The sequence below is a fragment of the Sciurus vulgaris genome (genome assembly GCF_902686455.1).
Source record: "Sciurus vulgaris genome assembly, chromosome: 5".
Lineage (NCBI taxonomy): Eukaryota > Metazoa > Chordata > Mammalia > Rodentia > Sciuridae > Sciurus > Sciurus vulgaris.
The window spans coordinates 97,304,910-97,327,705 of record NC_136465.1 but is presented as its reverse complement, the minus strand read 5'-3'; the positions used below and the strand labels follow the sequence as shown (position 1 = coordinate 97,327,705).

At 36.8% G+C, this 22,796-nt stretch overlaps 1 protein-coding gene across 5 annotated transcripts in view; it reads right to left on the bottom strand.

The window, feature by feature from the left end:
• The window catches only part of FAR2 (fatty acyl-CoA reductase 2), a 181,821-nt gene that overhangs the window by 83,006 nt on the left and 76,019 nt on the right, over positions 1–22,796 (bottom strand). The window contains exon 1 of one of the 5 annotated variants that reach the window (XM_079139385.1): positions 21,649–21,813. The exons of the other annotated variants lie outside the window; for them this stretch is intronic. The gene's annotated coding sequence lies outside the window, so the exon portion shown is untranslated. Of the gene's footprint in view, positions 1–21,648; positions 21,814–22,796 lie in introns of those variants that run through there. 5 annotated transcript variants of the gene reach the window in all.

Sequence of the window (22,796 nt, the reverse complement as noted above, 5' to 3'; positions counted from 1 at the left end):
TGACCAAAAAGTCATTCTTGCTTTTGCCTCTAAGTTCCACAATTTGATTACTTTTAACTTAATCAGACATTAGGCACGCTAGAGAAAAAAGAACATACAAGAATAGCCAAATGACATGGAAGATAATAGGTATACTAACTATGTTCATGATAACTATCTGATCAAAGGTGGGAAATACATTCTTTTATTCATTCAACAGCTGATTAAGTGTATACTTAAGTATTGTAGGCATTATGCTAGAAGCTGGGGTCAAATGGAGAAATGAGATACCTACCCATTCATGATAAGGGACTTTGTCCCTCATCTTATCAGTTCTTACTATCAAGCTTTTAAAAACTACATAGGACTTTAAGCTCATTGATATCCCTGCAAAACATGCTTAACTTGAGGTAAATTTAGAGACTTATAAGTACCCCTGGAATGTTTTCTGGGCTTAGTTCATAGAAGCAAAGTTAAGGAAATGGATTATTTAAGATTTTCCTAAGAAATTCAAAAGCATTTTGCCTACAAGTGATAGACCATTCCAACTTGACCTAATTCTATAGAAGAGGGTCAAGTTATACCAACCTACTCTGAGTTTCTTCACATTCTCTATTTCTGTTCCAAATTCCATCACTGACACAGGACAAGTACACCAGATAGCAGTGGGTTTAAACACTTGAAGAGACTGTGCCTCTCCTTTTTAAGCACCTACTAGATGATTGCACTGTGAATGCTTTCCATGAGTGCAATGAAGAAACTGAATATACAAATAGAGTAACAGAATAACAATAAAAAACTATTCCAACATCTGGAGATTAAACAATATGCTATTATATGATGAATGGATAACAGAAGATATTAGGAAGGAAATTAAAAAATTCTTAGAGGTAAATGAGAACAAAGAAACATCATATCAAAATCTCTGGGACACTATGAAAGCAGTACTTAGAGGGAAATTTATTTCATGGAGCGCATTTAATGAAAGAAGTAAAACTCAACAAATAAACGACCTAACACTACAGCTCAAAGCCCTAGAAAAAGAAGAACAGACCAGCACCAAAAGTAGTAGAAGACAGGAAATAGTTAAACTCAGAGCTGAAATCAATGAAATTGAAACAAAAGAAACAATACAAAAAATTGACAAAATAAATAGTTGGTTCTTCCAAAAAATAAACAAAATTGATAAACCTTTAGCCACACTAACAAAGAGAAGACGAGAGAAAACCCAAATCACTAAAATTCAGAATGAACAAGGAAATATCACAACAGACAGGATTGAAATACAAAACATAATTAGAAGCTATTTTGAAAATCTATACTCCAACAAAATAGAAAATTTCGAAGATATCAACAGGCTTCTAGAGACATATGAATTGCCTAAACTGAACGAGGAGGACATAAACAATTTAAATAGACCAATTTCAAATACTGAAATAGAAGAAGTCATCAAAAGCCTACCAACAAAGAAAAGTCCGGGAACAGATGGGTTCTCAGCCGAGTTCTACAAAATCTTTAAAGAAGAGCTCATTCCAATACTTCTCAAAGTATTCCATAAAATAGAAGAGGAGGGAACCCTCCCAAACTCATTCTATGAAGCCAATATCACACTGATACCTAAACCAGACAGAGACTCATCAAGGAAAGAAAATTTCAGACCAATATCCTTAATGAACATCGACGCAAAAATTCTCAACAAAATTTTAGCAAATCGCATACAAAAACATATTAAAAAGATAGTGCACCATGATCAAGTGGGTTTCATGCCAGGGATGCAAGGTTGGTTCAACATCAGGAAATCAATAAATGTCATTCACCATATCAATAGACTTAAAGTCAAGAATCACATGATTATTTCAATAGATGCAGAAAAATCATTTGATAAAATACAGCACCCCTTCATGCTCAAAACACTAGAAAAAATAGGGATAGTGGGAACATTCCTTAACATTGTAAAGGCCATCTATGCTAAGCCCATGGCTAATATCATTCTAAATGGTGAAAAACTGAAAGCATTCCCCCTAAAAACTGGAACAAGGCAGGGATGCCCTCTTTTACCACTTCTATTCAACATCGTTCTTGAGACTCTAGCCAGAGCAATTAGACAAACCAAAGAAATTAAAGGGATACGAATTGGAAAAGAAGAACTCAAACTATCCCTGTTCGCTGATGACATGATTATATATTTAGAGGAACCTGGAAATTCCACCAGAAAACTCTTAGAAACTCATAAGTGAATTCAGTAAAGTAGCAGGTTACAAGATCAATGCCCATAAATCCAACGCATTTTTATAAATAAGTGATGATCTTCAGAAAGAGAAATTAGGAAAACTACCCCATTCACAATAGCCTCGAGAAAAATAAAATACTTGGGAATCAATCTCACAAAAGAGGTGAAAGACCTCTACAATGAGAACTATACAACACTAAAGAAAGAAATTAAAGAACACCTTAGAAGATGGAAAGATCTTCCATGTTCTTGGACAGGAAGAATTAATATTGTCAAAATGGCCATACTACCTAAAGTGCTATACAAATTCAATGCAATTCCAATTAAAATCCCAATGACGTACCTTACAGAAATAGAGCAAGCAATTATGAAATTCATCTGGAAGAATAAGAAACCCAGAATAGCTAAAGCAATCCTTAGCAGGAAGAGTGAAACAGGGGGTATTGCAATACCAGATCTTCAACTCTACTACAAAGCAATAGTAACAAAAACGGCATGGTATTGGTACCAAAATAGAAAGGTAGATCAATGGTACAGAATAGAGGACACGGACACAAACCCAAATAAATACAATTTTCTCATACTAGACAAAGGTGCCAAAAATATGCAATGGAGAAAAGATAGCCTCTTCAACAAATGGTGCTGGGAGAATTGGAAATCCATATGCAACAGAATGAAACTAAACCCATATCTCTCACCAGGCACGAAACTAAACTCAAAATGGATTAAGGACCTCGGAATCAGACCAGAGACCCTGCAGATTATAGAAGAAAAAGTAGGTCCAAATCTTCACCTTGTTGGTCTAGGATCAGACTTCCTTAACAGGACTCCCATAGCACAAGAAATAAAAGCTAGAATCAACCACTGGGATAGAATCAAACTAAAAAGCTTTCTCTCAGCAAAGGAAACTATCAGCAGTGCGAAGAAAGAGCCTACAGAGTGGGAGAATATCTTTGCCAATCATACTTCAGATAGAGCACTAATCTCCAGAATCTATAAAGAACTCAAAAAACTCTACTCCAAGAATTCAAATAATCCAGTCAACAAATGGGCTAAGGAAATGAACAGACACTTCACAGAAGAAGATCTACAAGCAATCAACAAACATATGGAAAAATGTTCAACATCTCTACTAATAAGAGAAATGCAAATCAAAACCACCCTAAGATTCCATCTCACCCCAATTAGAATGGCGATTATCAAGAATACGAGCAACAACAGGTGTTGGCGAGGATGTGGGGAGAAAGGTACACTCATACATTGCTGGTGGGGCTGCAAATGAGTGCAGCCACTCTTGAAAGCAGTGTGGAGATTCCTTAGAAAACTTGGAATGGACCCTCCATTTGACCCAGCTATCCCACTCCTTGGCCTATACCCAAAGGACTTAAAATCAGCATACTACAGAGATACAGCCACATCAATGTTCATAGCTGCTCAATTCACAATAGCCAGACTGTGGAACCAACCTAGATGCCCTTCAATTGATGAGTGGATAAAGAAACTGTGGTATATATATACAATGGAATATTACTCAGCCATAAAGAATGATAAAATTATGGCATTTGCAGGCAAATGGATGAAATTGGAGAATATCATGCTAAGTGAGATAAGCCAATCTCAAAAAGCCAAAGGACGAATGATATCGCTAATAAGTGGAGGATGACACATAATGGGGGGGAGGGAAGGGTTAGTGTTAAGGTTAGAGTTAGGGTTAGGGAGGGGGGCAAGTATGGAGGAAGGAAGTACTGTATAGAGGGTAAAGAAGGGTGGGAGGGGTGGGGGGAAGGGAAAAATAACAGAATGAATCAAACAACATTACTCTATGTAAATTTATGATTACACAAATGGTATGCCTTTACGCCATGTACAAACAGAGAAACAACATGTATCCCATTTGTTTACAATAAAAAAAAAAAAAGAAGAACAATAAAAATAATAAGGTGGATCTTTGATCCACAACCTGCAGCAACCTGCCCAGGAAACCAACCCTTTATCTACAATAAACAATCCAGGAAGTCAACCTGCCATAAGTCAGAGTAGCAGGAAGCCAGATTGTTATCGCCAGTGGCAATACAGGAATAAGCAATAATTTCTTTAACAGTTGACTCCAAATATCTTTAGGACATAATTACTGACAGCTTCCTTAATTTTTGTCCCCATTTCCAACTTAGCACCAACAGAAAGCCAACAACACACCTCCTAAGCAATCACATAGGCTTCCCTGCTTCTAGTTTGCCTGCTTACAGCCAGCAGCCTCCAATCAGGACACCCTGCAGGCTCCCCTACTGCCATTGTAAACTTTTCCCACTCCCTCACCTGACCTTTTCTTCTTCTTCTTTTGTTTAGCAAAAAATAGTAGAATTTATTCAAGTGAGAAGAAAAGAAGCATAGCTCTTCCCCTGTGAGAGGGTACCTGATAGCAAGATGCTACTCAAATGTACTAGTGTAGGGGCTTATATAGCTTCTGGGTAGGGGCATTGATCACTATCTGTGGTAATCAGGAATTGGAAAAATATCAAGGCTATTGATAAATATTGAGGCTAATCAGGTATTAGAAAATTATGAAGGCTATTGTTCAATATCTATGATAATCAGGCATTGGAAAAGTGCCAAAGCTATTGGTTTGGCTCATGACCTTCTGATTAGTTGTGCCCTTTTAATCCTTCATTTGGTAGCCTTCACTCAGGTCCAGTCTGCTTCCCTTTTCCCACAGCTCTGGGAAAAAGGAATTTTATGGAATGTTTGGAATCCTTCTACAGGTTATTCTCATGCAGTAGCCTTTACCTTTAGTCTTTATGGGCCCCATTGCCTTAAGTGCCTCCCTGTCTATCCTATTTTTTCATATCCCCACTCTGAAGAAATTGCCCTACCTACCATTAGGGACAGAGGCAACGGCCATTCTGGCTATTTCAAGATGGAAGGATCACTGGGTAGGGAAAGAACGTCAGGGTCCCCATACAGAGGCTTATCGAAGGCCCCTACAGATGGGGATTTCATTTTGAATTCCATCTGTAGGGCCATTTGTAGTTTGAGCATTTCATACATCAGGGCAGTCCAGAGGTCCATGATACAGTAGGTGACTGGATAAAGTGTTCATAGTGCAGAGATCATACCTTCTGAAGGATCCCAGATGAGCCCTTTAAAGATGAAACTGGATCCAGTGTCGCAGCAGACCTCAGCCTCCCTGACAATGACTTTTCCAGATTCTTATCTCACAAATTTGAAGAACAAACTCCATGGACAATAAAGAATGAGCATTAAAGAGTAGGATTTGTTCAAGTAAGAAGAAAAGAATCAGAGATCTTACCAGAGGAGAGGGGACCTGATAGCAATTGCCCCCCCCTGGTCTGCCTTTGAATTTCTGCTTAATAGAAGAGATGGTGGTTGACTTCCTGCTATAAAAATTCAGAACCAATAGTCTTTCCTTTTTTATTTGGTTGGTTTTTATAAATTTTCATGCAGTTCTTTCCCCAATTTATAAAGGAACTTATAAAAATCAACTTTTTAAAGGGACCACACATGTGGCAGAGCAATGGTTTGAACCTGATCTCAAAACTCCAGAATTATACCATTACCCAGTGCCCAAAGATAGAACAGCGGCTTTTCCTTGCTGTCCTCTGCTAAACCTAAGGTGTAATTTTGAGGACTTTCCTCCTTCCCTAAAAGCAAGTGTCTGCAAGCATAATATTAGTCTACAGGCCTACTAGGTTAGCAGACAAATTCAATTCAGATGCACTATTAAGAGTTTAGGGTGATAACGGCGACTCTAATTCTGTACTACAAATTGAACATATGAAGAGCCTTGGAGTCCAGCAAATCTTGAGACTTGACTTGCTTGTAAGGAAATACTTCTCTAATTTTCTAGTCTTCTCGTTCTTATCTAACTTCTCTGCTGCATCTCAATGTCTGAATTGGGACATTTCCCTTAATAAACATGGGCCTCTACGCAACTTAAAAAACATTTAAACATGACATGCTAGCATGATAATGCATGGTTTTAGCATGTGCATATATACTGATTTAGAGGACTGGACAAAGACCTTTGTGTCATGAGTTGATCAAAGAAAATGAAATTTCAAAGGAGAGATTTTTGTTTGTTCAATCCCCCCAGCTTTATTTATTTATTTATTTTTGTCATTTTGGGTGATGAATTCTTCTATATGGAGTGAAAGGGCCAAAGAAAAGGCTCAAAAACTCAACTTTCCTCTGATTCTTCAAAAATCCTTAAGTTTTGTATCCAGACATCTGTGAATCTTCTGCATAACAGGAAATGCTGTGCATTCAAATGGATGTATGCAAACATCCAAAGGTGAGGTCCCTGCTTAGCATTCAGACCTGGCACTCCAGAGCTCAGGCTACCCCCACATTTGCTACCTCCAGCTGTCATGAAATACATTCACTGCAGTGACTTCTCTGTAGAGACGCTACAGAGAGGAAAGGGGGATTTTCTCACAGCTCTGTTGCACACCCCAGGGTGCTGGCTACACCCATCAGCAACTCCCTCAGGAATCAATCACTCCCTCCAGCAGCTGAGGCAGCTCCTCAGGAATGAAAAGCAGGAAAACCAGCAAGCAACATAAGCCCTGCTGCTGGAATGTGCAACAGGAAGAAGAAGCTGCTGGCTTTGAAGATGCTTGCCCTTCTTTTTATTTCAAAAGTTGACACAGGAAAGAAAGAAAAGATTTTACATTTTTTTTAAGGTAGCTTAGAATACAACATCAAAGGAAACATGGGAACATTGTCAGGTTACAATAGACTCCAAGAAAATACCCAGTGTGTGAAAATAGGAAAAAAAAAAAAAAAAAAAAAGGAGATTGAACTGGAAAGCAAGAGGAGGGAGGACAGCAAAGTAAAAAATTGTTTTGTTTTTTTTTTTCCAGAAGAAAAAGAAAAGAAATAGTCATTTATAGTCATATACACAAAAACAAAACCTCAATGTACAGAATATCCAGGTAAAATAAATCTATTATTTGCAAAATTTCCTCCATTTTCTTGAGAAAATCTTCTAGTTTCTATCACATATAAAGTAAAAAGTCACATTTGGGGCTGTAGGTGTGGCACAGTGGTACAGCACTTGCCTAGCATGTGTGAGACCCTGGGTTGTTCAATCCCCAACACCATAAAAATAAATAGATAGATAGATTAATTAATTAAATAGAAGAGTCACAGTAATATTAGATGAAGAAGAGTTAGATACGTGTACACGTATGCATTTTACAAATGTATACATACATACAAAACACCTGTTATTTATGTACCCACATATGCACTAAGTCACATCTACAGAGCTTAACATTTCTTTATTACAAGTTCACAGTAGCATTTTCACAACTAGACTTTTAAACATACAATGAAATTCCTAGCTTTAAAGGAAATGTACACCGTTGTCCATGATTAATGATGCAGTTCGGTTACCTTTTCAATGATGTCATCCCCAGATATAGTTCATAAGTACTGTGTCTAACTATGTTCTGAGAGGAGTAAGAGAGCCTGAGGGTGAGGGTGAATGACATCTCTGAGGCACTAAGAATGCTGATGAAAAAACGAGGGCTGTGGATGAAGAGGCTGAACGGTGAGGTCGAATTTTTAATTAAAGAAAAAATCCCATTCTGTTACCCTACAGCTTCAGAAAGATCTGTACATTTATGTTAGTGGTACTCTTGGGAAATGGAGCGGCGTCTACCACTGGAAACAGAAAGGAAGGAGAAATTGTGATAAGAGTGAGCACATCAGCAGAGAATGAAGAATCTTGAGGAATTCAGAAGGAGAGGCTAGACCCCTGCCAGGGATCCTTGGAAATGTGGTTACAGATTCATGGATTGGGCCAGAGCTATGTTACTTGCACATCAACAAGAAGGTAATGTTAACCAGATACCTGGTCTAAAAATACCTGAAATCATACTTCGTTTGTGCAATGGTAAAAATGAATCTCATGCAGTACACTGTTGAAAGCTGAAGTCAGGAAGATGTGAACAATTTGCCTTTTCTAAAGAGAAAGAGTGATTTTGGAATCCCTTGAAATGATGGCAGAGGTGAAGGAGGAGGGGGTAATGGGCAGGAGAGACCATCTCAAACAGAAGATGCAAGTAATATTGAAGGCAAGTACTAACATGAGGGGTAAACAATACCTAAATTGTATTTCCATTTGAAAAAGAACAACTATCTGCATCTGTTTCATAGCAACAATAAATGAAATATTCAAAATAAAATAGTAAAGTCATTCCGTGTCATTAACAAACAAGTCAAAGGGGATGTGTGATAGTCATCTTTTTAGGATGGAGTTGGAGAATATTATGCTAAGTGAGATAAGCCAATCTTAAAAAACCAAAGGCCAAATGTTTTCTCTGATAAGTGGATGCTGATACATAACAGGGGAGGGAGGGGGTAAGGGAAGAATGGAGGAAGGATGGATTGTGTAGAAGGAAATGAGGGGTGGGGAGGGGGAGAAGAGAAAGAAAGATATTGAAATGAAACAAACATCATTATCCTATGTACATGTATGATTACGCAAACAATGTGACTCTGCTTCGTGTACAACCAGAGAAATGAAAGTTGGACCCCATTTGTGTACAATGAATCAAATAACTATAATCTTAAAATTACATTTCAAATTACAAAGGTAGACAATTTCAAAATATCTATTATGAGAGCTGACTGAGAATGTTTCCTTGTGTTGAGTTCCCAGGAGTTGAGGATGCTAGTCACCCTACAATGGGCATGACAATCACATACAAGAAAAAAAAAAAAATCATACCCAGAGATACTGCTGGGTTATGGGACAAGGTTTTTGAAAGAAGGAAGTACATTCAAGAAATTACAGAGTATGGAATTTTGGGGTTATAAGTATTACCATTAAAACATCATGAACATTTAAAAGACAGAATGCTAATGGTAAGTTTCTGCTACATGTAATGAAGAGTTTTCTCTCAGTGTCACTTTCTAATTCTGTCCTCTCAGAGATAGGGCATATTATTCTGGGACATCGGGTGTGGTTTCTGAAACCCTGGGCACGGTAATTGTGTGAATGCTAAGGGCTTAAAAATACCTGTAAAATATAGAAAGGATACGTGTGTTGTGTTGTTCCTTTCTTTGGAACAGAACTTAAAATTCCCCAAATGAAAAACATAATTGGGGAGATATGGTGTCATCATCAGCTCTAAAAAGAATACATCATGAAATCATCAAAATCATGGTATTTTCAATGTGCAATTCTTTAATTGTTAAAATAACTGAAAATTTTGAAACTTAGAAATAATGTGTCCCCTTCAGAATTGAAAGTAAACATTGGAAAGCACATTTTGTGGGCAGCATATTTAGATTTGGAATATGGCACCAAGAAAAATGTCACACAATCTCTGAAGGTTTGTAGTTTTTTGGGAGAGATATAGATAATTGCACAATTGTATATGGTTCCTTAGCACCCTTAAAATAAAGTGAAATTGAAATAAATAATAATAACAATAATAAAAGAATTACCAATTTTTAAATTATAAGCATATACCATTGAAGTATAACGTTTCTCTGGCTTTGCACATTGAAGAGTTATGATATCTTTGGGATGATGACTTTTGGTGGGTATTTGTTTTGGGGCTTTTCAGTATCTCTTCTTTCCTCTACTAGTTATTACCTCCATTGTGGGCAGCATTTCTCTTGCTTTGTGGGGATCTCTATCAAGATACACTTGGTGAAGGAATAGGATTTTCCAATTTTGATAAAGATACACAAACTTTTCAACAATATATTTGGAGTCAATTCATCTAGTTGTGGCATGTTGACCAGGTAACCTTATCAATTAATTGTTTTCTTTTTGATAGAAAAAAATGAGACTTTGATAGCTCTTAGGACTTGTTCATTTGAGACTGGTCCTTCAAACATTTCTTTGACTGTGTGGCTACCCACTTTACTTAGAAGAAATTCCCCATTTGTCTAGATTGCCACAATAGGCAGAGTTCTGTATAATCAATATCAATGCTCAGAGCCCTGTATAATCCCCTCTTTTTGAGAACAGGCAGGGCCCGCAACTTGGTAACCAATACAATATGGAGATTGTGATGATGTTTTTATGATTATTACCTCATTTGGCAAAGGTGAGAGGATTTTACAGATGTTATTAAGGTCCTTAATCAACTGACTTCATCTGTTTGAAAAGGGGGACCTGATCTAATAAGTTGATCCCTTTAAAAGAGTGACTGGTTTTCTGAAGAAGGAGTCTTCTTTGAAGAAGTAAAGTTCCATGAGTTCTACAACCATCTGGAGTCTGTGAGGTAATAATCACCTGATGCTTTAAGCTGAAAAATTGTGGTTTATTTAATATATAACAATAGAAAACTAGTAAAATTGTAGTTGGCTTCTGTTGCTCTCAAAAACCTCTGATAAAATGCCGGGTTTCTTTAAAAATTTGGGTCTGAAATCCTTGAATCATATCTTAATCAATAAGCAGTTATGTTTCTTTGGGATTAAATCGCAAAAAAATGATGGTTTCTATTTACCTAAACTTTAGCCTGAGTGAAATAGTCCTCCTTTGCTGTGATCATCTAAACTAGCTGTTCTGGCCTATTTTTGTCCCTCATCTTTTGTGCCCTTAAAAATTACCAAATAACCCAAAGAGCTTTAATGTGGTTATATCCACCAATATTTAGTATATTTGAAAACAAAACTGAAACATTTAAAAGTATTTATTTATCATTTTAAAACCTATTAAATGTTAAAAGAAATAACATATTTTTAAGAAAACAAATATTTTCCAAATTAAAAAAAGTATATATTTTGAGAAGATTTGGCACTGTTTTACATATTTGCAAATATCCTGCATATCTGCTTTAAAGAAATAGATTTTCATATCTGTTTCTGTATATAATCTGTCTCTCTATATTGTTTTGGTTGAATATATAAGAAAATCTGGTCTCCCACAGAGATTAATTGGAAAAGGGAGGAAATATTTAAAGCCTTTTTAGATAATTGTGGAAGTTTCCTTTTGATATTCTACCAAAACCTTGGTAAATTATAGTTTCTTGAAGTTCAGTATAATGTAGAATCTAAATTAATGAACTTTTCATATTTTGCTACAATAAGATCCATTGGTCTGTTTGCCCTTTAGATGGTCTTTTACTCATGCATAAATTTATAGCATACTTTGGTAATTTGGAAGATAATGGCTCCCTGAGTTATGCCAATCTTCCAAACATTGACACATTTCATTATATAACATCATAAAAATCAGATTTGAGAAGATCACCACCGATCTCACCAGCAGTCTTTAAATGCTGGGATGCCATCAAGCTCAATGTTTCCTGATACAAATCTTCCAAAACTCCAGTTTCCACTCAATAACTCAGTTTATCATTGGCAAAACACTTTCAGTTATTTTCTCTGGTGTCAGATTCACTTAGTTTATTTTGAGAAAACATCTGCCAAATACCCAAATCTGAATGATCACAGTTTGTCTGTCAGTCATTCTTTCAGGTAAACATGCTTTGTGTGCAAACCATCAGCTTAGTTCAGCTCTAGGCCCAGTCCACAATGCTTTTCTTCAATGCCAGCAACCTATTTTTTGTGTGCAGCAGGAGGGCTTTCTGTGTACTTTGCATTTCACCATAGAAATTACTAAAAATGTGCACAAAAGTTGAAATATGTTATTTCTAACAACTTCTTAAAGGACATTCTTAGCAAAACTGGCCATTTCTTCCTTCTTTCTTTCTTTCTTTCTTTCTTTCTTTCTTTCTTTCTTTCTTTCTTTCTTTCCCTCCCTCCCTCCCTCCCTCCCTCCCTCTCTCTCTCTCTCTCTCTCTCTCTCTCTCTCTCTTTCTTTCTTTCTTTCTTTCTTTCTTTCCTCAGCACAAGACAACGAATGCAATGACATTTTGGGGCCTTTGTGTCAATTCATGTTTTGCCCCTCTGCCCCAGTGCTTTTTCATCATTAGTGTAAATATCAACCAGTAAAATAGGTAAACAACATAGTAGCATTTTTATGAAAGTAGTTTTTGTCCAGTTGGCTCCTGAAGTGTCCTGAGACCTCCAGAGGTCCGGAACTGCCGATCTAAGTTGTTACATAAAGGCTTGATTCTAGCAGTTAGTTCAAGGTGGGTTTAATGGTGCTGCAAGGGCCAAATGAGTTAACACAAGTTAAAACTTTAGAACAATCCTTGGTACTCAGTGAACATATGTGCAGGTAATTATTATTATTCAGTTCATATTCTGAGGAAGAAACATAGACTCAACAAGTGATAACAATAAAATGTGGTAAGCGTATGATGAACAAGTGAAACATAAAAGATGAGTAATTTAAATAAGTGACAAATAATTGCAATACCTAAGTAAGGGTTACAAAGACCTTGAATGGACCTTTAACAGATATTGAGGGTGGGGTCATGGAAGAGCCCCCCTGAGGAGAGAATATCTGAACTACATCTGAAAGGATAAAGAGGCCTTGGGAAAAGAAGGGTGAGGTTTTTGATAGATGCAATCAGGGACATATCATAAAGGCATGAATCTTACCTTGAAGACAATGACCATGGAAGAATGTTAAGGAAGAAAGCAACCTGAGCAGATCAGAGATTCAGAAAGTTGATCCAGTTGCAGTGTAGAGAGTGGATTAAACAAATAGAGACTAGAGGCAGAGAACTAGATAAGAGATTTTGCAGAATTGAGTTGACAAGTAATAAAAGTTTAAGTGAAAATATAGGAGAGTGAAAAGGGTAGGATATTTAATGAAAAGTGAAAACATCAGTATTTCATGACTTGGATGTAGAAGGTGAAACAAAGTGGGTCTGACTTTCTGGCTTCTGGTAGAGATACTTAAGATAGGTAATAGTGGTGTTTAACTTAGCAAAAAGGAAACATGAGAAATATTTAATCTGCTAAGTTAGATTATAGGAAGGTTTTATGCAAAATCTCTATTGTGCTTAGGCATATAAGTAGAATGACTGCATATTTTGAGAAGTTTGGGTTAGAAACTCTAGTTAGGAAGATGCTAACTCACCAGAGGTAAATCATATGTGAAATTAGATGAGTTTATCCAATGTTGTCAAACCAATATTAAGGGACAGACAGAGGAAGAACCTAACAAGAACATGAGAGGGAATAAACAAAGAAGAAGAAGCAGGGACACTGGAGACAAAGGAGATAGACACCAACATCAAATTGGGCAGAGGTGCAAGTAAAATAAGAATAGAGAAGTGTCCATCAGGTTCCCTGACTGGGACATAATTAATAGGCCTGAAAGAGGAGTTTCATTGAATTGGTGGGTGTAGAAAAAAGATTGCAACCAGAAGAGTGAATGGAAGTGAAACTAGGGAATGGCATAAAAGTATAACTGGATAACTTTTTTCAGAAGCCTGACTCTGGAGAGAAGAAGATAGAACTGGCAAAGCATGTTTTATTTGTTTTTACTATTTTAAAATATGAGAAATTAATAAGAAAATTAGTAATGAAGAATAGGCTTGATCTAGTGAGAGGAGGGACATTTATAATGAGGTCTCAGAAAAAGAGAGATATGCAAATGCCATCTAGAGTCAAGTCCAAGAATTAGACCGAAGACAGAAAGAAAGATACATTAATTTGGTATAAATACTAATTTGATTAAAATACAGATAAATACATACAGGTATGGGATTTGCAGGGAGAGAAAGAAAGAAGCTGACAGACTTTGCAATTTATCCATAAGAGGATAAACTGACAGAGTTGTCGTAAGACTCTTATTTTCTTCTGAAACAGGAAAAGGAGTCATGTGCTGAAAACAGCACAGGAATTGTGGGTTGGAGGACTTCAGGAAGATGGTGAAGGAGTAAAGGATTGAATGAGATGACTAGGACCCAGGGGACACTGCTTGAACAAGATTGGATCTATTCAGACCTGGAAACCACTAGTGTCATCAATCTGCAGGAATGTGCAGCTTTCCACAGCTGCACTTGGTGGTGCAGATGGTACTTGAACAGGTGCAGAGAAGCTGGTCTTCAACATTTTTTCCAGGGTTTGGATTCTAGAGGTGAAAAGTACCAAAGATATCAAGGATATTGGGTATATGGATTAAGGAAATGATTTAGGGGAATGATTAAAAGTTATGTAGTGTAGGGTCATTTGGGATGGAAATAGAGCCAGGCAGAGACTAACAGATTGAGGGAAAATGGGGGAGGGTCAAGAGACTGGATTACTTGATGAGGTCAGAATATAAGGGTGGTGATTACTGTCACAGGAAGCCCAACATTGTCAGGAGCATAATGTTGTCAGAGAATAAGATGTTGGAATTCAGAATTTCAGAGTTGAAGCCTCTCTGGAGGCCAAATTTATCTGGCCAAGGGAATGGTTTTTCCAGTGAGGAGAAGATCCAAAAATCATTGGGTTTGAATCAGTCAAAGGGAACTGGGGAGATATGTGTATTTGTTGGGTCACCTACAACAATATTGCAGGATTGACAGTGAAGAGAAAGATGGTGTTTCAGTACCCCAAACTCTGATTTAGAAAATGGAATAATGATCATAATGTGGATGGATGGCAGTGATGCCAGGGAGATTAATAATCAAATGGTCTGATGTACCAAAAAGAGGCTGCAAGTATGTGTGGGTGTCAGAGAATGCCAACACCCTCCTGATATGAAGGAATGAACAACCGTATTTGAGGCAGTTACAGAGGGAAATAGAGTCCTAGTAGGATACCGACTTTCAGTTAGAGCAAGAAGAAACAGATGGAAGGAACTCCAAAAAGATGATGGAAAATTAGGAGGGAGGGAGGCCATGGGAAGAAAGAACCCGGAGGAAGGGAGGAAAGCACAAAAGGATGTGGGCAAGAGAGTGTGGGGGAGCCCTAAGGAGGTTTGCAGTTTGGATATTGGTAGGGGTGGAGAGGCTGTTCCATTCAGACCTCAGGAAAGATTGACAACAAGCACAGACTAAGGCCTTTGCTCTAGTTTTCAAGGAGAAATTTTCCTGAGAAATGTCTTTGAAGAAATTGAAGCCTAGGATTGCAAACAGTTCAAACGTGGGACCCTCACGATCTACTGGAAATGGCATTTATTTCCTCTGATGGATAAGTGTACAGCCTGAACTCTGTCCCTTGACACTCTCCCACCCACCTGGAGAGGTGTCTTAATTTTCTCCTCCTTATCATAGATAGGACCCCCCTGTCATACCCATATTGCCTTTGATCTTTGGAAAATCTACATTCCAAAAGTCTCAGCGTGTGCACCCAGCCAGGCCAAGCGTTCTCATAGTTCTCATGAACTCTTTTCATTGCTGCACTTGTAAAATCTGTCATATATGTGAGCTTCTTGATGGTAAGGATTGTTTTTTTTAAATTTCCATATCCCTAGTACTTGAAGATGCATGATATAGTGTTGAATAAACAAATCAATAATTACAAATAAGTCTCCTTGTACCTGCATCAACCCTTTTTTGTGGGGGAAGGGGGTACTGGGGATTGAACTAAGGGGCACTCAACCACTGAGCCACATCTCCAGTCCTACTTTATATTTTTATTTAGAGACAGGGTCTTGCTGAGTTACTTAGAGCCTCAATTTTGCTGAGGCTGGCTTTGAACTCGAGATCCTCCTGCCTCAGTCTCCCAAGCTGCTGGAATTACAGGTGTGTGCCACCTCACCTGGCTGCATCAACCTGTCTAATGGGGGAAAACTGTCCCTCTTTGTAATATTAGGCTTATGTCCACATTTACGTTTGAATTTCATTCTGTCCAGGCTTCTCAGAGAGCTGCATGATTGACCAACCGTTTCATCACTTGCTTATCAATCTACCCTTCTGAAAACTCTCTTTCCTTTCAGTTTTGCATTATCTCTCACAAATTAATCTCTCCTGCCCAGACCTCACCCTTGAGTTTCAGACCACAGTAGATGCACAATTACTTCCTGACATTTTCTCTGGGATCTCACATTTTCACTTCAAGCCGTCCTATTCTAGTTTTTCCTGTTTCCATGAATGAAATAATTGTCCATTCTGTTGTACAAACCAGAAAGTCAAGAATTGCTTTTGACACATCCTTCTTCTTCACCTCCATATCCACCCATTGCTGACTCCTGACATTCACCTCAAAAATATCTTCTTACTCCCTGATATTCATCTTAGCCGTTTTTTTTTCACAGAGTTTAATGCCAGCTGATATGCCCGCTGCAGTGGCATGCCTGTAATCCCAGTGGCTCAGGAGGCTGAGGCAGGAGGATCCAAGTTCAAAACCAGCCTCAGCAACTTATCAAGGCCCTAGGTAACTTAGTGAGACCCTGTCTCAAAATTAAAAGTAAAAAAAGGGCTGGGGATGTGGCTTAGTGCTTAAGTGCCCTTGGGTTTAATCCCTGATGCCAAAACAAAAACAAAAACATCAGCTGATGTTTATATTTATTTGGTCATTTGTTTATGGTTCATTTCTCCTGAAACTAAATCACAACCTCTACATGGGCAGGGAATTCACGGTGTTCATTGCTGTATCCTCAGCTATAAGAGTAGTGCCTGAAGGTGTTGAATGACTGCGTGAAAGAAGGCTGTTCCCTTTACCTAGCGTCCAGTCCATCTTTGATTTAGCAATTCCCAGTCCTCTCAGCTGTCAGTTTAATTGTCACTTCCACAGAGAGGACTTTCCTGACTTCCATATTCTAAGTGGCATTTAAGCTCCTTCCACGTACCTCTCCCTGTTAACACTTTTCACGTTGTGCTTTTATGCTTACCTATATGATAAATTGATTACAGTTGCTTCCCCTGGACTTTAATTCTATGGGAAGTGCTGCAACTGCTTTTGCTCATCACTGTTTCTTCAGAATTTAAGGCAGAGCCCAACACTTGGTAGACACTCAATGAAGATTTCATGAATGATTGAATGAATGAAGAAGTTTCTGACATCTTTAATTCACCAACCAATTTCTTCTTGTTCCCAGAATTATTTTATTTTTCATTATATTATCTTTGAGTTGAGAGATGAAATTGTCAGCAGGTGCATCATGAACTTAATGTGGGGAAGCTAGAACAAAGACTCCCATTTGGATCACCCACACAGCTTGTTAAAAAATCAGATTTCCAACCCTTACAACTCAGTTTTTCATATGGATCTATTAATAATACCAGATATGTTTCAGGAACCTGATACTTTATTTTGTTTCTGCCTCATTAGCAGAACTAAAAGCAGATTATAACTCCAAAGTATCCAAATTATGTCAATTGTAAGTTGGAGATCAGCTTGCTATACTCAGTGGGGAATATGGGCTTTAAAATACATTCTTTAATGCAGGAAAATACTTTTAAAAACAGCCATTGTTAAGCTGCCTACAAAGAGTGTCACAACTGTGTAATTACAGAAAAAATATCATTGAGTTTCTGCACATGAAAGAAAAAGAAATCTTTAATAATCTCTGTGTTTTCCTTCTGCCTGAGACATTCTCTTGTGATTTTCATCTGAATTTGCAGAATGCCAATCAGAGATATTCACAATGGGAATTAATATCTACCAGAATCTGAGAAAAAAATTGAATGTATCATAATAAAACAATCAATTACATAACAATTTTCTCAAAGAAAATTTTCTTTGATACTTCAGTACTTAAAAATGATAACTTGTATAATATGTAAAATCTTAAGCAAATATAATTCTAAGGCATGAAGTTCTATATTCTAGAACAGGAAACAAAGATATCACTCCAATATTTTAAAACAAACATTCCTATTTTTTCTTTCATTTGGAAACAAAACAATCAATATCAAAGTATGATGTGGAACCATTAGAGTATTTTGCTGGGCAAAGGCATAATAAATATAATGAATTTTGAAAAAAAATCTACTTTTTAAAAAGGAAAAAATGGAAGTCATTTTTTTTTTAACCTAAGTGAGGCATACCAATGAAATGTACAAAAATTTTGGCTATTATTCTATTCTATTAGAACATGGCAGATTTTAATTTCCCTGTGAAACTACTTGTACATAAAATTTCTTAGGAAAAGAAATTTTTCCTGAACTTAAGAGAATGCTGTATTTTTCAGATTTTTTCCATGACTGATACTTAAATCTCTATTTTATAGTGGTTTTGAAAAATCAGATGATTAATAAGGAAATCTGCCTGCCTAAAACTGCCTGGAGACAATCAGTTGTAATATCCTTGCGTAAGAGGTAAAATGATAAAGTGGGTGGCAGAAAACTTTCGGGCCACTAATGTAAAAACATGCGATATGTTCAACAGAAAAGCAAATTGTGAATGAAAAGGGCCCTGCTTCTTTCTCATAAATTAAAAGCATCCATCCCTTATTTATTAATCCTAAGAAAGGTGAAAGAGATTAATGCATATTAAAGAGACAGTAAAAGGAGCCATTGGATAAGGAATAGTGAATGGACCACTAGCCATTCACATGGACTAGGTCTTATTTCTTATTCAACATAATGTTTCTAGTTCCTTTCATTTAAATCCCTTCTCAGAACTTTCTAATGCCTTCTTTTAAAATTACTAATATAATGCCTTCTAGCTCTCTCCAACAAAGGAGACAAATCTGTTGACAAACACCAGAAATAAGAAATATAATAATGATAGGCCATAAAGTACCATGCAAAGATCTGAGTACCTGCTCTCTCTAAGAAATCTCTCATTCCTCAAAAAGATAGAAAAAGGGCCTCCTTTTTTTTCAAAGAAAAGTGACATTTTCTTGGAATTTTATTTCCTACTCTTATTTTTAAAAGATCTTAGTACAATAAGTTTTCAGAAAGCATTGAGTATGTTCCATGTTCCCTGAAAGATGCCATCTCGTAGTATTTTGATAGATAGGATAGATCCTCCAGCTGGTTATCTCCACCATTTTCCCAAATGGCACCATTTTTCTCTAAGAGAATTCACTAGTGTTGTATATCATTATGCAAAATTCCTGGTAAGAGGAATTTGGAGGGTCCATACACATGCTCCAAACCAGGTGGGACAGGGACTAAGGTGATTTCAAAGCAGAATAGAAAAAGCATGAAAATTAGATACATATCCAAACTCTGATAAAATATGCAGAGGTTATAAAAAATCTGACCACTCCATAATATTAAATCAGAATTATTTGGGATGGATTAGATTTTCATTTTCAAAGTAACTGATCATCATAAATAGGTTTATAGTTCCAAAGTAATTTGGAATTGACTCCTGCTGCTTAAACCATTTTGCTCCCCAGAATAAATATGAAGTTTTTTTCTAATTAACTCCTTAGAGGTACTATAGTAATAAAGATCTTGTCCCAGTACAATGTACATCTTCACTATTAGAAATGAAAAATACAACAGTTTAAATCCGAAGACAATTCTCAGATCTTATGATATTAAATTCATAAAGAAATCAAGTACAGAGTTGAGGTCTTGGATATGAGTTTGGGAACAAGATTTCTAATTCCCTTTTCTCCTGATTCCTTTGCTATAAGTCAAAATAACTCAGGGAGGAAACTGTATAATAAAACCAAAGCAAATCTCCACCAAATAATGAGGATCACTAACACTTATTGAGCATTTACTAAATGTTCCATGTACTATACAATTATTTTCTCATGTAATCCTTATAATAACTCTTTGAGGTAACAAATGAAAATGTTCAGCTCAGAAACTTAAACCTGTTAAGTCCCAAGTTTTCAATTTTGCAAACATAATTACTTCAAAATTACCATAGTACTGTATTTGTTGCTTAATTTTTTATATATGTATTCCATATCTAGAATGATGGAACAAAATGGGTTAAGTGCTTTGTATAAGTCTGATAGCGGGAGAAAGTGTAAAAAGTTCAACACAGGACCTCAATCTCTGGATCCACATGCTTTCCTTTTGTATGAAACTAGTAAGATGATCCTGGCTAAGTATTTTCTAGGGTGAACAGCATGTACTTTTACCTCCACACATTATCACTTAGTTTGGAAACAAGGGACATTGCAATCATTTTTGGAATTGAAACAATGCAAGGACTTGAGGAGTCCAAAGGTATACTAAGGTGACTACTCTTGAGCAAATCTGTGGCAGTCACAGTTAAAAGCAAGTACAATTGCCACCATTAACCTTTGCGGCTTGTTTGTTTTGGAACATCTACACCAGTATCTGTCCTACTGTCTTATTGGGTGGCCAGAAAGACCAGGAATCTATGAATCTTAATCTTTCCTTGAGATGTATTCCTACAAGAATTGGCATTATTGAATACTCCAGAGTCCCTTCAGTGGAGTTTCCCACTGGAAAAACATTTACACTAATTATTTAGAGCATTATGTAACAGGTGTTGTCCTGTGATTATAAACTTTGATTGACAATTATAATAAACTATAGTAATAGTAACAATAGCTTACACATTTGTGCCAGGTCTTCTGCTAAGAACTTCACATGTATTATCCCATTTGATCTTTATAACAAAACTATAAGGCAGGCAGAATTAATATAGATTAGGAAACTGAGGCTCCAAGAAGTTAAGCAACTAGCCCAAAAGTCCTTTATTTACAAAGTCAATTAATTGCATGTTAATTTGCATTATTTTTATGTTCCTTAGCTTTAAAAAAGGGCAGAAAGCAATTAATACTCACTTGGCAACTCTTCTATATAATCAAACGTCTTTCATAGTATTGTAATAATTCCATTTTGTAATTTAAATATACTATGAATGTCTTTTAAAAATTACTGCTAAATCTAATATATCACTATTTTGGTATGTGTAGGATTTGAAGAAGCCAGATGAAGGAAAAAAACAGATGAATGTTTATTGAATGAAGGTCCTGTTCCAGTTCCACCATACCCAACAGATTTAGAATGATCAGTCTTCTCAGTACTTTGGAATTAATAAAAATAAAAAACCAAAAGAATCTATTGTCATGCACAAACTGGAATGTATAATCTGAGTCTGAGTATGAAAATTATTTTTTAACTGACTTTTCTAGGCAAACTCAATAAAATGATCAAAAGCAACTGAAATATCATATTCTTCCCTAGAGCTCTCAAGTTCCTTTCTACTTCAATCTATGTTTGAATCTCATATGAAAACTCTTAAGACTATAAATATGCACCAGCTGTGCCAAAGCAATACTTGATGATGCACATACGGCAGAACTGAATTTCAGAGACTGAAAACAACTATCCCTTCTACACCCTCCCTCTAGTCCCTCACCCCATAGAAAAGTTCAACATTGCACATTGTAGTCTGAGTGAACTTTTTCATTTTTTTAAAAAATTCAAATGCTTAAATCAGTTGCAACAATTATTTCGTTTGGACTTCACAGCATGAGGTGAAACCAAGTACTCTCTTTTAACCAATGTAGAACATTGCAGATTTCTTGATTTTACTTCACAGGAAATTAGTCATTGATTTCTTGATAAATGAGTTCTGCTGAGCTATGGTGGAGACCAAGGAAAAGTGTAAATGAGATGTAAAGACCAGTCTCTCACCCTGATACTCATTCAGCTTGTTACTTCTATGAATATAGCTTTAGCAACATCTGAGACTCTGTTCCTTGCTTGGTTTTCTCTTACCTTTTCTTCTGCTTTCTCGGACTGAATGTTTCTCTAAGACCAGAAAGTTTGAATAAGAGCCGAGCAGGAAGCGTGGCAGAATTTAAATCACATCTAACGAGCAATGAGACTGGCTCTCACAGACCGGCTTTTCATCAGGGAGTTCCAGAACCTCCAGAGGAAAGGTGTGTGGCGCTGTTATATCCCCTGGCCTGAGGTCCAGCTCACCCTGAGCTGAACTTGAAAAGCTCTGTGGGCTGGGCTTCCCATGGACAACTGCCATCGTCCTTATATTGTGACATACAAACAGTGCCTTCTGGTCCAAAGTGTTGTCATTGTAGCTCAGCACACCAGAGTTTGAGAAACATTTATCTTTTTGGTCATCAGGAATTGAATATGCAGTCATTTCATCAATTCACCCAATCAGTAATTTAGCTAAGGACTAAAATTTTCCATGCCCTGCTCTGTATTAAGCACTGTGTGCTAGGTTTAGGAAGGAAGGAGGTCTAAATGTGAAGAATGTGCCTAAAGGTATGGACTTCCACAACTCTACGTCATTCTATATACCCTTCATCCACCTTCCAGTTCTATGTGTTTATTCAGGGAGAACCAGGAGAAGCGATTTTATAGGTGTGGGCAGGCATAGTGGTTGAGAACATCATCTCAGTAGTTGTGTTGCATAGGTTCTAATTGCAACCTTGACATATCTGACTTGGGTAACTTTGGACAAGCTTTGTAATAGACATGTGCTTCAGTTTCTCTGTTGGTCCAGGATGAAGATGACAGTAGCACTTCCATTAGAAGACTAGGTAGATTGAAGGGTTTAATTTTAGTAATTGATGCAGGACAGAGACTAGCAAATAATAAGAACAATATAAATATCACAAATATTTTCATCATCTTATGAGATTGATCAGATTTCCTATATTTCATTTGGAACAGATTATGTGTGTGTGGTTCTGCTAAAAGATTTTATTTGGATAAGACAGCTGGTGTCAGTCACTTATAATAGCATTATGAATAACGGGGATGAAGTTTATTTTCCAGGCCTAAATTAAAACTAGCACTCTTAATTAGCCCTTATTAGTGGGTGAATCCAAGTCTAGAAAACTGAAAGATGAAGACTCCTTCTTTGAAAAACTTTTGTCAGGGTGATCTGAGTTCTCTTC